At 36.6% G+C, this 16,526-nt stretch overlaps 1 pseudogene; it reads right to left on the minus strand.

Annotated features, from left to right (window-relative positions):
* Positions 1 to 16,107: 16,107 nt before the first annotated feature.
* On the minus strand, positions 16,108 to 16,231 carry LOC145294404 (U2 spliceosomal RNA; annotated as a pseudogene).
* Between the last annotated feature and the right edge of the window lie 295 nt (positions 16,232 to 16,526).

The raw sequence follows: 16,526 nt of genomic DNA on the forward strand, positions 1-16,526 counted from the left end.
CATTAGGTACTTTGATATGAAGGTAAGCGTTCAAAATAAATGTTTCTGTTTAGAGCACAATTGTACTATGATATTTTACTATTGCAGTTTGAACTTTAATCAAACCAGTATGTATAAAAAATAATTTATATAATTAGCGATCAATCGGTTTTCTTTTCGATGGCATTAAAAATATGAGAGTATTAAACATTCGTCCATCCTCATTCAATCCCAGGGCAATGTCGGGTCTCCCTGCTAGTACACAAATATTTTTTTTTCAGAATGTGGGAGTTCATATTATTGTTTCCACAGTCAAACCACGTCGCAGCTGACATATCTATATTTTAATCCTATTGGGTTCCATTCTTACAACGTTTCGGTCGTTGTTACTTTATACGTTCTTCTAGTTTAATCATCAAAGTTAAGCAACGTTGAACCTCGTTAGTACCATATGGGTGATCATTTGGGGAAAACTAGGCGTTGTTTGTAGTCTTTCCATGCCTAAACCATACTGCAAAAACAAAAGTTGTCGTCTCCCATTATGAAGAATGGCGCTTTGGAAAGATATCTTCTTCACCTGCCTCTCGCCGAATTCGTGAATGTGTAACGAATTTCGAACGAACTCCTATCTGAAATCCACAAGGTTAGCTTATCCTCGTTCTATGAGCTATTAAGTTATGAATTCTCAGTTAATTGTTACTTGTTTTTTTATATATACCGTCCATAGTGAGGATTGAACTTTTAACATATGTCCAATGCAAAATAGCATTTATCTTGATATAATTTACGTTAGAATTGTTCACGTGACACAACGTATAAAAATATATAGTTATATACAGTTCTATGTGAAGCTTTGTTGAAGTTAAAGTCCAATCTTTAGCATATACGATACTAGGAATAGAAATTTAAATTGAATTATCTGTCGGTACGAGAGCATGCTAGAAAAAGTCTCCAAAAGTTAAAATGAAATGAGAAAAATCAATCTATAAATATAAAAGCGAAAATGTTCGTGCGCGCGCGTGTGTGTGTGTGTATGCGTTTTCGTGTATGTCCAAGGAAGGCTTTTTTCCGAGAACCAATCGGTCGCTTCAAAACTTTTTATATCGCGCCTAAATGATAATATCTACGAGTTAACAACCGGGGTCGCCTGTCTATTTAATTTGCTCGACTTTGAAAGATAAATATTCAACAATTTTTCGATCGCCGCATGTGCATTAAGCTTTTTTGTATAAAAACGGAGCGAACAGACTCGCGGTAAATAAAACACTGTCCCGCACTCAAATTTTACGTCATTAACTCGTCAAAAACGGGCACCTGCCAAGTCGCACGTTTTTATTCACACTTTTTTTTATTATTTTCCAACTGCGCGTCAATGCATTGTTTTTTTTTTTAAACAACCAACGATTTTTCTTTTCATTTACACAAAAACACATACACCTACAAGCACTCGGGCAACGCCGAGTACCCCCCGCTAGTATAAATAATAAATAACTAACTAATAAAAAGATAATAAATAAAATAAAGAAAAATCATAATTACAATAAAGAACAGAAAGAAAGACAAAATAATAAAAATAAATTCTAAGAATTAAATATAAAAAATTATAAATAATAAGACAAACGATTCACGATGAAAATAATGGATAAAATAAAGAATTAGAGAAAAAATAATTAATTAAGAATTTAAAACGAAAAAGAAGAAATAAAATAAAGAAGGAATAATTTCCACATTAAGTGAAAAGAAAATGAAGGAATAAAATAAAGAACAAATTTTAAAAAAGAGAAATAATGAAAAAGAATAAAAAAGAATAAAGAAATAAGGAAATAAATAATAACATAAATAAAAACGAAGAAAGGAAATGATAATAAAATGTACAATGAATAAATTATGAAATGCTGATAAAGCTGACTGAAAATTAAGGAATTTAATGAAAATAGATAGAAATGAAAACATTAGGAATAAAATAAAAATAAATAACAATAGAAAAAAAGAAAGTATTCTGTTAAGTGTTGAGACATTTTGTTGAACAAAGATGGCGGCGTAATTCATATCAGATCCTCAGTGTAATTGGCAGTAACCAAGATGGCGGCCAAGAATCAAATGCGGTCTGTGACGTAGTTAGCCGCGAACTGATTGAATCTAAAATTCGACAATTTTTATAGTAATTTTGGAAGGTTTCATTGGTTCGTTAGCACAGCCGATGGTTATAAAAATGATTAGCGAAATTCACTGGTCTCATACGGGAACCGGCTCAGCACTTGTCGGACTGAGGTACACCGCTTGGGTAATACCTAGGAGGTCCACCCTCCCAGGCCTTGCCACTGGGCTTTCCGGTGGAGTAAGTTTATTGCTTACTGCCTGAGGTGCCCTGATCGGGGAATGCTGACGGGGTTACTCAGGCAATTTTTACAATTGCGGGAGTGCCCCTCCTTTAGGGGAGCCTGCTGGATCCCTACCTTCCGATTTTGTGCCACATATTGTTTTTTTTTGTTTTTTTTTACATAGGCATTACCACATTATCAAGGCCAAGAGGCCACTCAAGGATAAGGGTTAAAGAGTGTACAGTAGAAATTGGACAATATAGTAATCATTAGTAATGAAAATTTGGTAAATTTGATAACTTATATGGAACGGTTCATCAAGAACTTATTTACGTTAGACTTGAAGACAACCATATTGTAGTCAGCCGGAAAGCAGGAAAACGGAAGACAATTCCACAGGCGTGCAGTTCTAAGAAAGAAGCTTTGTTCATGGAATCTACGTTTAGGTTTAGGCACAGATAAAGAGTGGGGGTAATTATTGATAGTGTTTACAACTAGACGAGTGTTTCTTGTGAAAGTTTGGCGAGAGGGGACCATAGATTGAAGCTCAGTCGAACACTTTCCATGAAAATAACGATACATCAGAGACAAACTCGCAACATCGCTTCTGTGAGATAGAGGTTGCAAGAAAGAGAAAAGGACATCTCCTACGAGGCTACGAAGTCTATTTTGAACTCTATCAAGGCAGGACAAGTCCTTTCTAGCAGCTCCTGCCCAGATGTTTCGGTCAACTATTCCATCCTTGGACGTACCTGGCTCTTATATAGATAGAGAAAGCATCAGCAGTGAGATATTTACCGGATCGATAGAAAGATCCCACCATTTTTCCAGCAGCCTTGGCAACAGATTTGATAACATATTGTTCTGGTGGTCAGCAATTAAATCTCTACCCCCATTAGGAGTCAAAAATATTTTACATATTCAAAAAGAACAAAAAAATACTGAAGAAAATAAAAATAAGCGAAAGAAAAAGTTGAAAGGGAATGAAAAAGAATGAAGATACGAAAAAAAGCAACAAAGAAAGAAAAAAGAAGAAATCAAATAAAAATTGATAAAGGAAAAAAAAAACATGTAAGAAAATACTAATAAAAATGATATACAGGATGAGAAAAGGAAATAAATAGAAAAAGAACGAAAGAAAATATAAATATATACATATAAAAAGAAGGAAAGAAAGAAATAACGAAAGAAAGAAATAAAGAATGAGAGAAATAAAGAATGAAAGAAAGGAATAAAGAATGAAAGAAAGGAATAAAGAATGAAAGAAAGGAACAAAGAATGAAAGAAAGAAATAAAGAATGAAAGAAATAAATAAAGAATGAAAGAAAGAAACAAAGAATGAAAGAAAGGAATAAAGAAAGAAACAAAGAATTAAAGAAAGGAATAAAGAATGAAAGAAAGGAATAAAGAATGAAAGAATGAAAGAAAGGAATAAAGAAAGAACGAAAGGAATAAAGAATGAAAGAAAGGAATAAAGAATGAAAGAAAGAAACAAAGAATGAAAGAAAGAAATAAAGAATGAAAGAAAGAAATAAAGAATGAAAGAAAGAAAGAATGAAAGAAAGGAAATGTAACCAAAAAAGTATAAGCAAAATCAAAATGACAGAAAGAAAGACAAGACAAATAAAATAAAAAGTAAAATAAAAAAAATGAAGGAAAATCAGAATAAATGAAACAAAAAACAAGAAATAATGCAAGAAGGAAAGAAGCAAGGAAATAAAATAAATAAATAAAACTACAGAAATTACGTAAGTGAGACTGAAAAAAAAATTCTTTACATTTTCATTTTGATGCTGTTCTTTATGTCAAAAAAATAATGTTAATGTAAAAAGGGGCCGAACTGGAAATATCACGGTGGGGGTAGCGTTTCACGGAACAGCGTTGAGAGATATAACATGAAAAATCATCTCATCACTTTTGCCTTATCTGCCCGTCACACGCCTTTTCATCTGAGACTCAACACATCCTAACGCACGACCATGATGGCGACCACGGGCATGTCGCCTCTATTCACACTTTAAAAAAAAAAAATGTCGACGACCTCCACAAACTCCACTCCATTCTAACAGGACTGGTCCTGAAAATTCCTTTCCCCGACCTCAATCGCTACCACCGAAAATTTAAAAATAAAAAAAGAAAGTTTGTGTCGTTATTTATCTCACAACTCATAATTCATTTTAAAAATAGGGAAACATGTATAGACACATATATAAAAAAGAGTTTTTTGTTGTTGTTTTTTACAGTGACGGCGAACTTAAAATTCGAATAAATCGAAAAAAAAATCATTATACGAATACGTTTTAGTTCCAAGATTCATTTTTGGCATCAATAATTTAAATACATTTTCGGGCATTTTCAGTTTGAGCGTATATGGTATAATTTAAAGGCGTAATTTGCAGCTCGCGCGTATATGGCATAATTTAAAGGCCAATTTGCAGCTCGCGTGTATATGGCATAATTTAAAGACCCAATTTTCATTTGAAGCTTGCGCGTATACGGCATAATTTTGAGAACAAGTTTCATTTTCAGCTAGTGCGTATATGGTATAATTTAAAGCCCCAATTTTCATTTGCAGCTCGCGCGTATATGGTATAATTTAAATGCCCAATGTTCATTTGCAGTTTGCGCGGGTATGGCATATTTTTAATGCCCAATTTTCATTTGCAGCTCGCGCGTATATGGCATAATATAAAGGCTCAATTTTCATTTGCAGTTTAGGCGTATATATATATAATTTAAAGGCCAATTTTCATTTGCAGTTTGCGCGTATATAGCATAATTTAAAGGCCAATTTTCATTTGCAGTTTGCGCGTATATAGCATAATTTAAAGGCCAATTTTCATTTGAGGTTCGTGCATATATGGCATAATTTAAAGCCCCAATTTTCATTTTCAGCTCCTGCGTATATGGTATAATTTAAAGACCCAATTTTCATTTTCATCTCGCGTATATGGTATAATTTAAATGCCAAATTTTCATTTGCATCTCGCGCGTATATGGTATAATTTAAATGCCCAATTTTCATTTGCAGTTTGCGCGTATATGGCATATTTTTAATGCCCAATTTTCATTTGTAGCTCGCGCGTATATGGCATAATTTAAAGGCTCAATTTTCATTTGCACTTTAGGCATATATAGCATAATTTATAGGCCAATTTACATTTGCAGCACGCGCGTATATAGCATAATTTAAAGGCCAATTTCCTTTGCAGTTTGCGCATATATAGTATAATTTAAAGGCCCAATTTTCATTTTCAGCTCATGCATATATGGTATAATGTAAAGGCCAATGTTCATTTTCAGTTTGCTCGTATATGGCATAATTTAAAGGCCAATTTTCATTTGCAGCTCGCGCGTATATGCATAATTTAAAGGTCCAATTTTCACGAACATTATGCATTAAATTAGGTTGTATTTTTGCAATAGCAGATCGAATGTTACCTTCTTAGTATAGACTACTGTGTCTGATTAATCACCGTAGATATACGACTTTACAATCTCCAAGCAAAATAATCCAATGGTTTTACATCGAACGAACAAGGGGCTAGTTACAGGTTAATTTCGTGGAATTATTTGTCTATCAAATGTTTCTTTAATAAATTGATTGTACCATTAGCAATTTTCAAACGTTGCTCGGGTGTCAGTCTCTTCATAATAAATTGCCAAACTGATATGAACTCGAACTATCTGCTAGCTGCCAAATTTGCAATTATGGAAAATGGACTTATAGATTTAAAATTCGCGCATCTAAAAAGCACCCTGTACATACATACTCAGTCACACTTATACAGTGACTATAACGTGGCTCACCATAGTCACCGTTAAGTCTAGCATTGGATATCAGTTGTAATGGTCGCTGTGTGTGCAATAGTAAAGCTCGCGTTGCGAAACTGCTACCATACCTCTTCTGAATCGGCACCGCTTGATTCGAGTGGGAAGGGGGAACCCAGAAAAACTAAAAACAATGTGAAAAGAAGCGACGAGAATGCACGCCTGGTATTACTAAATAGTCACCCATTTAGTATTGATCATGCTCAACATCGCTTAACTTCGGTGATCGAATGTGAACTGGTGTGTTAACGTGATTATGCCGTATATTAAATCTGCCTATATATATATATATATATATATATATATATATATATATATATATATATTGTGTACAGAAAGTTGTTAGTTGAGACAGATCATTGGTACCGTCGGTTTCAAGCCCGATAATAAGGCCCGTTTAAGATATCCTTATCAAGCTCTCTTCAGCCAATATTCGTCTATCTTATAACCGGAAGTGTGAAGTATATATACCTCGCGAATTCACGTTTAAATCTCGTTTTGTTAAATCCCCCCCTTTTTTATCGGATGATGTAATACCTAATTTTAAAATTTGAATTATTTAAATTAAACTTATTTAATCAACTGAGGGTCTGAGGTGTTATGGCGCTGTAACATTTCGTACTTCAGGATTTAAACAAAAATATTTCTAAACTTTCTACACATCGTCCAACTGCTTAACGCAAGCCATCCAAATTCCAGTGAAGATCAATGGTCGCTGTCAATGAGAAATCAATGGTAAGCAGCTGTGTCTATATGCTAATTCATCTGAGCAATTTATAGAAAGAGCTAGAGGTTACTGAAAATCTGGAGGGACTTGTTGCCACTCAGATTCCTGGGAATACCGCAGGTTGTGCTCAAAGATAAATATTTGATAGTAGCTAGTGTGAAAACGCCTAATAAATGAATAATCGATCAATCGACCGATCGATGCATCCGTACATCTCAAAAGACAATGGATAACGCCTGTAGGGGCAGCTGCTGATGTGATTGTGTGACAAGGGTTGCGGAATCACCAACCACACCTTTCCTCTCCTGAATCGGCAATGTTTGAGTCCAGTGGAAAGGAGAAGTCCAGAACGACTGAAAACAATGCCAAGATAATTGGAGATCACATACAAAGTCTCAAATTGTCACCCATTTAGTACCTTCCAGGTTGAACATTGCTTTACTTCGGTGATCTTGCAGGAACCGGTGAGTCAACGTGGGGAAAATGCTGTCAAATTCAAGTTCCAGCTAACCTCAGGTTATATATCAAATAAAAGGAGAAACGGAGCAAATACACAGAGCAAGCCAGAGAGCTGAAAGGATATGGAAGATGAAGAAAATCCAAACATTACCTATAATAGTAGAAGCACGAGGTATAATCCTGAAAACTTTGAAAAAAGAATGGGAGAAATTGGAATCAGAAGAATGACTTGAAAAATGCAACGAACAACAATAATGAACACAACTGAAATATTTCGGAATACTCTTTTGTTACAAGGAAGTCAGCACTTATCAAGGCACTTATCAAAGCACTAATCAATGGGACATTATCGTAGTAATCGTTAGTAATGGAGATCTGATAAAGTGTCTTCTTTAAGGGGGCGGTTTATCAGGAACTTTTTTATGTTGGACTTGAAGACATCCAAGTTGTAGTCAGGTGGGAAACAGGCAGAAGAAACAGAGTTCCAGAGGCGTGCAGTTCTAAGAAAGCAGCTTTGTTCATGGAATCTACGTTTTGATTTAGGCACAGATAAAGAGTGGGAAAATTACTGACATTGATTTCAGCTAGACGGGTATTTTTCGTGAAATATTTGCGAGGGGGAACCAAAGATTGGAGATCAGACGAGCACTTTCCGTGGAAATAACGATAAAGCAAAGAAAGGCTCGCAACGTCCCTTCTGTGGGAGTGAGGCTGAAGGGAAGAGAAAAGGGTATCCCCCACTAGGCTACAAAGTCTATTTTGTACTCTGTCAAGGCAGAATAGGCTGTTTTCGTAGCTCCTGCCAAGATGTGGCAGCAGTATTCCATCCTTGGACGTTCTTGGCTTTTATATAGATAGAGAATTGCATCAGCAGTGAGATATCTTTTTGAGCGGTAAAAGGATCCCAGCATTTTTCCAGCGACCTTGGCAACAGAAGGTTGTCAAAACATGGAGCCTCCCTAAGACGAGAGTCGTCCATTTCAATTGAGGCCAGATGGGGATCATAGCATTGATGATGTAAAGATAGAAGCTTGGTTTTGGATGCATTAAAAGTAACCAGCCACCTCGCCCCCATTGTACCACGATCTCAAGATCAATGGATAGAGAATCAGAGAGAACTTTGTCATTATGATGTGTTGCCATCAGCATAGATTTTAACGAATGATTTAAGTATGTGTTTAGGGAGATCATTGATGTAGATCAGGTAGAGAGTTGGGCCAAGGATGGACCCCTGAGGGACTCCAGCATTAATACTGTGGGCCTCTGATTTCTGCCCATCAACCATTACTCTTATGAACCTATCAGAGAGAAATGCTTTAATAATTGAGAAAACATTTCCAGTTATACCGTAGCTGGAAATCTTGTGAAGTAGGCCTTTATTCCATACCTTATCGAATGCCTTTGATATGTCAAGAGCAATTGCCCTAGAGAGGAAAAGTTTGTTGAGAGATTCACTAATCCTATGAGATATAACCGTTAGCACATCTGCTGTAAATCTAGAAGAACAGGAACCATATTTCATGTCACTAAGAAGGTTATTTCTGCTGAGGGGGTTGACTACTTCTTTATTTAATATGGATAGATTCCAGCAACTTACTCGTGACAAACAGGAGACTTATTGGTCTGTACTGAGAGGGAGATGACTTTTCACCTGAATTCTTAAATACAGGGCAAACTGATGAGGTTTTTCAAGGTGTTGAGAAGCAATTCCCCTACAAACAACGCCTAAACAGTTTTGTAAGTGTGGGGGCAAGTTCTGGTTGAAGCTTTTTCAACACTATAATTGGAATGCCATCAGGGCCAGTTGCTTTACTGGAATCAAGGTTCTTGATTAGCTTTGCGACCTCACGCACAGATAGTTATCTGTTCCATACCGTGTTCTTTGTTATAGGATGAAGTATGGAGAGTTGATTGCCTTGGTCGCATAGGGTAGAATTAGCTGCAAAGTTCTTTGCAAATAGTTTGGCTTTGTCTTATACTGATGAGATGACTTCAGGTCCATTGATGATGGTTGGGATAGAATGCACGCTTATGTTCAGGATCCTGTTTGCTATTTACTAAAACTGGTGGGAACCAAGTCGCTTCTCAGCTACTTTGGATCTTACGGGCTGATCATATAGCTCTCTTTCATTTTTATTACTCTTTTACAGAATTGACACACAGGAGCCACAAGCGCGGGCCAGACAAACTGCTGCAGAGGCAAAACATGAAACGCCACATGGACCCAAGAACATTGAAGTCGCATATCCATAAGATCTCTAACCCCACCCATATCCCTCATTACCACATCACCCCCCCCAAAAAAAAAAGTGAAATCGAATAGCCAAGGAAGGAAAGACGAAGGAGAGGACACTGAGCAGACCTTTGCTTGAAAAGTGCGAATAGAATTGGGATCCTGGGGAGGCTTATTGCCAATCAAATTCCGGTGAAGACTCATAGCCGCTTCCAAAGAGAAATCAATGGCAAGCAGCTTTTACGATAATGCAAATTTATTTGCAAATATTATCGAAAGAGGTGGAGATTAGTGGAAATTTGGGGATACTTATTGTAACTCAGCTCCGAGGGAACACCCCGGGCTGTTTTCAAGGAAAGATATTTGATGACCTGTGTGAAAGCTCCTTGGCGCGCCAAATTTAATAATAATAATAATAATAATAATAATAATAATAATAATAATAATAATAATAATAATAGTAATAGTAATAATAATAATAATAATAATAATAATAATCATAATAATCATAATAATAATAATAATAATAATAATAAATACTACTATTACTACTCCTAATAATAATAATAATATAAAAAGGGAGAAAAAAATCATGATATGGAGGAATGAGTCCAACGTGAAAAGAAGGGCGATGAGGAAAAAGTGAAACGAATGACGTTTACGATTCACGCGCCATGATCTGGTGCCTCGAAGCAGGGTCGGTTCAATTGCGGATTTACAACATACGTTTTGATATCAGACAATTTTTAAGATAGATGCAGAAAGCGAACAGATGTTAAATTGGATTGATGACGACATATTCCTATGCCCCCCGTCTCCTTTACACACACGCGCGCGCACACACACACACACGCATACGCACTCTCTCCCCCTCTTTCTCTCTGTCTCTTTGTCTTTCTCTCACACATACACACACACACACACACACACACACACGCTCATTGACCGTTTTCGGTTTGCCCCTATCTCTGTCCTTTTTTTTTTCTCTCTCCATGTGGCCCCGTCGGTGGGGCATTAGAATACGCCGACTGCAGAGGGTAAAAGTCTCTAAATGGGGGTCCTGGATATGACCTTAAACTATATCTTGTGGTGAGGCCCCAGCTTGTGGGCTTTGGGGAGTGTGGAGCAACCCTTTAATTACCATTGCTTCCAGGTCCACACTGACCCGGAGTGGAAGTACCTGTTAGGGACCCAACCATGGGTTAAATAGAAACCGACGTGAAAACAACAAATATATTCTATTAAAAAAAAATTTCTTCAAAATCTTTGGATTCGGCATTAAATAATCCGAAAATTGTATTTTAGAGTAAGTTCTAAAACATTTTTGAAATTGTAGTTGACTATAATTGTACGGCCTAATCACGTTGACACTGGTGTTCCCGTTTGATCACAGAAGTTACGCCACGTTGGGCATGGTCAATACTAAAATAGGTGACTATTTGGGAATTCCAGGTGCAGTGTGTGCTCTCATCTTTTCTCGGCATTGTTTCCAGTCGTCCTAGACTCAAGCACTGCCGTTTGGAGTTGCGCAACCCTTGGCTCACAATTGCACACGCAGTACGCTTACAGGGGCTATCCATTGTCTTTCGCGACTGAACGGAGACATCGCAGTTGACCATACCGTCTACTTCCGCTTATACAAGGATATCCATTAGTCCGAACACGTAAAACGCCTGACCATATTAAAGATAAACAAGCTCGCCATAGTCATTAAATCTACTTACTCTTTAATTGCGAATCTATCTGATCCAAATACATGAATAAAGTTTAAAAAGAATGATCTGTATGTTTTTTTTTATTCCACCCGAGTGGATCAGGAGGTATTGCACATTACATTGTTATAGTGACTGACCTTATACATTCATGATTTTAATTTACCTTGCAGATACCGACAGTGTGAGACTCTAAAAAACCAACCCCTGTTATGGACATGCGTCAGAAGCAGAAAGGTATTGAATTCTTCCATGCAGAAAAATTGAATAAATCAACATTGTAACAGATCGCGGACATGCATAGGCAAATGCCTACGGTAAAATACAGACTATAAAAAGGAGAAAGAGCATGTTAGAGACATGGATGAAGTTCGAGAGTACATTCGAGACGTGCGTGACGTAAGAACCGTACAGAGAAATTACGAGTAGCGGGGAATGAGGAAATAAATATCGTTTTTACAACGGGAAAAGCGAGTTGAAGTTCTTTCCATATTCTTTGTCTACTTGGTGACTAGGGCTACAACGTGTTGTGTCACGTTACACAATCACCCGTGTCTGTTGAACATTTGCAAAGCCGATGCAGTTTATGTCAGCACAGTTAAAAGAGAGTCCGTCGATTTCAGAGTGGCGACAGAAATGTGAATGACAAAGCGCGCTCAGGACTTTTATGATTGAGGAAGCAAAAGTGGCTGGCAAAAGTTTATTGAGAATTGTGGAATTGCGGTCACTATGGAGAAAAATAAATAATAGAGCACAAAAAATCGTTCGATTAAATGGTACTACTTCCGTCTTCGTAGCTCTCCAATGCTTTATTTTAGAATACAGGGACTCACTTCTAGAACGATCTTCGTAAATCAGTTTGAACGAGGAATTTAATCTACTCAAGGTTATTGTTCATTCGGTGCTGTACTGACCATTCCGCCTCAACAGGCGAAATGTTGCTTATTTTAGTTGTATCTATACTCGATGGAAAAGCCTTTCATAATAATGTGTTATGATTGTCCATCACAAGTGCAGTAAGCAGAAATCCTGACAACTGTGTAGTAAATGTATACACCTATTCATAACTTTACGACAACTCATACTTTTTAAAATATGGCATCACGCGCTTACTTTTTTTAGTGGAAACATTTTTTTCACTATTACGTGTTTTCCTCAAAGAACTCACAACACAACATTTGAACTTTTCAATAAGTGTTAGAAGGCGGAACTACATATCCATTTTATATATGCAGTTTAACCTACACGCACATGCTTACGAAATATTCAGTATAGGTAACGATATATATTTTCGGTTGAATAATTCGAATCCAGCTGTAAAGCCACATTGAAATTGGTAATCGTAGTAGTAGTAGCAATAATAGTGAAAGAGTACGAGAGATAGAGGAAGAGAGAAAGGAAGTATGTGGGCATGTGTGTGTTTATGTGCATATTTTATATGCAGGTCAGTCGGTGCACAAGCATACACGTATATATATATATATATATATATATATATATATATATATATATATATACGTGTATGTGTAAGTATTGTGTATATATATGTTTTTTCTTTTATTTTTCATATATTATTTGCTATATTTATATTATTAGCATATGGGATTATAAATATATATGTGTGTGACGTACATGTTTTTATATTATATTATATATATTATATATATATATATATATATATATATATATATATATATATAGAGAGAGAGAGAGAGAGAGATTGCGTTTGTTTAAAGCTTTTTTTATTTTAAAAAATATGTTATCTGATTATCTAGCGACTGCCAAATTTTATTTCTCCTTCAGTCATTTCCCGACCCCTAACCAGATTATTTCAGGCTCACAGATATTTTTTTAAACTTTTTTTTTTACTTATTACCCCTGTATGAATAATTTGTCATCTACAGATTCGCAGAGATGCGTATATTCAGTCCAGACTGCGTCACTTCAAGATGACACAAGCTAATTAAAAAGTGAAACACTTTAATGTGGAACGCTTTTTGGAAAAGAAGAACTGAACTTATTTGTGGCTAGGAACAGCTTAGGGAGAATTCGCTTTTGTAAAGAAAACGGGCAGGGCCCGATGTTTTTTTTTATTGGTTTCTTTTTTTTATCTATTACGTTTAAAGAATAAGGATCGAACGTGTCGAAGGTGTAGATCCAGAAAATGTAGAGAATAAAAAGAAGCTGGGAAAAAGAGCTGGAGAGAAGAAAGTTGAAAGTGAACATATTATAAACTAGCCGGGGTGCCCAGCATTACCCGGGTGTTTAGGAAGTATAGTAAGGAACACCGGGGGGGGGGTGATAAATTTTAAAAGCGGTGGGAGGAATCAAAACAACAGAAAGCAGAGGCGTTAAAAAATGTGATAGTAAACAGACAAGCTCGAACTCGTAACGTAAAAGAGAAAAAAGGTTAAAAATATAAAAACATGACATTTTAGCCGATATCTCTATCGCCTGAATGGAAGTTCGGAACGGTGTAAATTAAACGTAGTCAATCCAACCAACTTGCGAAAATGGCGACGCAAAACCCCTCCTTGTAGAAACCCGTCCAGTTAAGAGTGAAGGGATTAATGTTTTGGGCCAATTTTTCGATATTTGCCATCCTAGACATCGAGCTTTACAACTATATCGATCTCGTCAGGATCTGTCGCGTTTGTCGAATGTTTTTGGCACAGATACATACATACATACACACATAATAAATGATGATGATTGCAACGTCTTGTCAGACGAATGCCACTTCCTCAGACACTTAAAGTCCATGAGCCTCAAAATGACTTTTTTTTAGTCTCACCGGGGAATTCACACGCTCAAGCAGGCATGACACTGAAGATGGTTATTGAGATCAATTATTACATGTGTCCAGCATTTCAAGCCTCCACGCATCACGACTTTTCCATCACCACAGGAGCACTTTTATAGACAAATGCCTGAGGGAGTATCTATACACAGATGGTGTTAGAGCGTCTTAGCTTTGTACGACAGTTAAGTCTCTCTCTCGGTTCAAAATATGTAAATCCAATAACAAGCAAGAGCAAGATAACCAGCAAGAAGTTAAACTGCAGACCAGCTTGATACGGGTACTGGTCTCCCGGTTTATGTTTTTTTTTAAATCAGAGATTTGATTCTCCTAGAAAGGTTACGTTCACTACGTCTTACAGGTATCCTCCCCGCCCAAACACACACATACACAAACACGCACGGTGCTAGTTGGCTGTTGACTCCGAATAAGGGTTCATTTGCCCTTTAGAATGTTTTGTTTTTAATCGTTCAGGGAGACTAGCCACCCTTCTCACCAAAAAAGTCCGGTGGCGGTACCAGTTAAGTTGCCGGTGATCCGACCATGAAGCAGGTAGTACTGGCTTACATGGTACCAGTAGCATATGACATGACCTGATATAATACATACATACATACACATATACACACGTGCATACATACAAACTGATAATTGAGATTTATATTATAGAATAAGGAACCGAACAAGTAGAAGACGGAAGAAGATCAGAGGGGAAAAAATAAAAAAATAAGAAAATGAAAAGACAAAGAAATATTAGAAGAAAATGAAGAAGAAGAAGAAGAAACAGAAAAAAAGAAAAAGTTGAAAAAGACAAGGTTTTCACGCGATCGGTCTCATTTCTAAGCTCGACCATATGGTCGACAAATATCGAAACTTGCCCGAAAACATTAAATCCTTCACCCTGAACTGGGCACTTTTCTTCAGGGAGGGGTCACTTTTTTCCGCCGATATTTTCTAAAGTCGTCCTCTCTTTTCGGTTGTCTCGCCTGTATTTAAACCTACATCATTTCCGGTTTGGCGATGGACACAACAGAAAAGACATCTCGTTTTTTTTTTAATTCGCATTCTTTTTCTCTTTCGCCGCATGAGTTCGAGCCTGCCTGCCCGCATGCCTACTACCATCCTTTATTTTGTTTTGCTCAACACATACATCGAAACATCCGGGCAACGCCGCACAACCAAGCTAGTGTTGAATAAGAATATAAAAAAGAGGAGACAACAGAGAATAGGGCGCAAAAGAAGAAGATGATAAAAGAAACAAAAATAAAAAGAAGAAAATGGAAATAAATACCGCATGTTTACAGGGTGTATTATAACCCCCCCCCCTCTAGAATAAATAAACGAATAAAAGAAAGAATTGAAAAATGAAAAAAACATAGAAAAGTCCAATAAAAATTAAAAGAAAACAAAAAACAGTGAAAAAATATCAGAATACCAGAAAAAAATCAAGCAAAAAGAAGAAAACAAAGAAAGAATAAAAAGAACAACAAATCAGACGAAAGAATATTTTGAAAAATTAGAAGAAAAACAAGGCCGATAGCCATTAGTCGCGTGCTCTCGTGTAATGAATGAATGCGTGAATGTAAGATTGACATGAAATTCTTGAAGATAAACTAAAATGACCGAAAAGTGGGCTGAAATGACTTAAATAAATAAAGAATGGCTTTAATGAACTTAATGATGAATTGAATGAACTTAAGAATGACTTGAATGCTTCAAAAATAACTGGAATCCTTCAAAAACAACTTGAATGACCTGGAGAATGACTTAATGGCTTTGAGACTGACTGGTTGTAAAGTGGGTGATCATTTTACATTAAATTAATACAGAAAATTGATTCCCCACTTTATATCACAATAAGTACAGCATGTAGTAAGAAAAGATGCTACACTTTGATCTTGCCCAAAAGGCCAAGAAAAGCTGTATGTATTTGCTCCCCCACCGAGAAAATTAGGCACAAGGCCGGTTTTTAATGTGAGGAGTGAGAGGGAAATGGGGACCAACTCCCCGGGCAGTATGGGGCGCTGGATAGTGACAGTTGGTATGAAGGGTTGCCCCTACATTGACCAAGGTCTTATATGTGGGGTCGCCCCCACATATGGTCTTTGCTTTCAGAATCTGCTGGAACAGATACTACATTTGATCTTGGCCAAAAGGCCAAGAAAAGCTTAAAAAGCTAAGATCAGCATCTATTAACTACAGACCTTTGATCTTAACCAAAAAGGCCAAGCACAAAAGTGTTACGGACAGACCGACCGACCGATCGACGAAGTTACTTATAGAGTCGCTTGCACGTGACTTAAAATAGAAAGACAATTGGGAAAGAAATGTAAATAAAATAATTGAGAGAACGTAAACAGGTAAATGGCATAAAGAGTATGTTTCATTCGATATGATCCTCATATAAAGTCCAGCAAACATGCAGCTAGTGTCAACGACTGAAGACTAGCATATTGAAACGATA

Source organism: Euprymna scolopes, chromosome 15 (assembly GCF_053919585.1).
Source record: "Euprymna scolopes isolate OS-2025 chromosome 15, ASM5391958v1, whole genome shotgun sequence".
NCBI lineage: Eukaryota > Metazoa > Mollusca > Cephalopoda > Sepiida > Sepiolidae > Euprymna > Euprymna scolopes.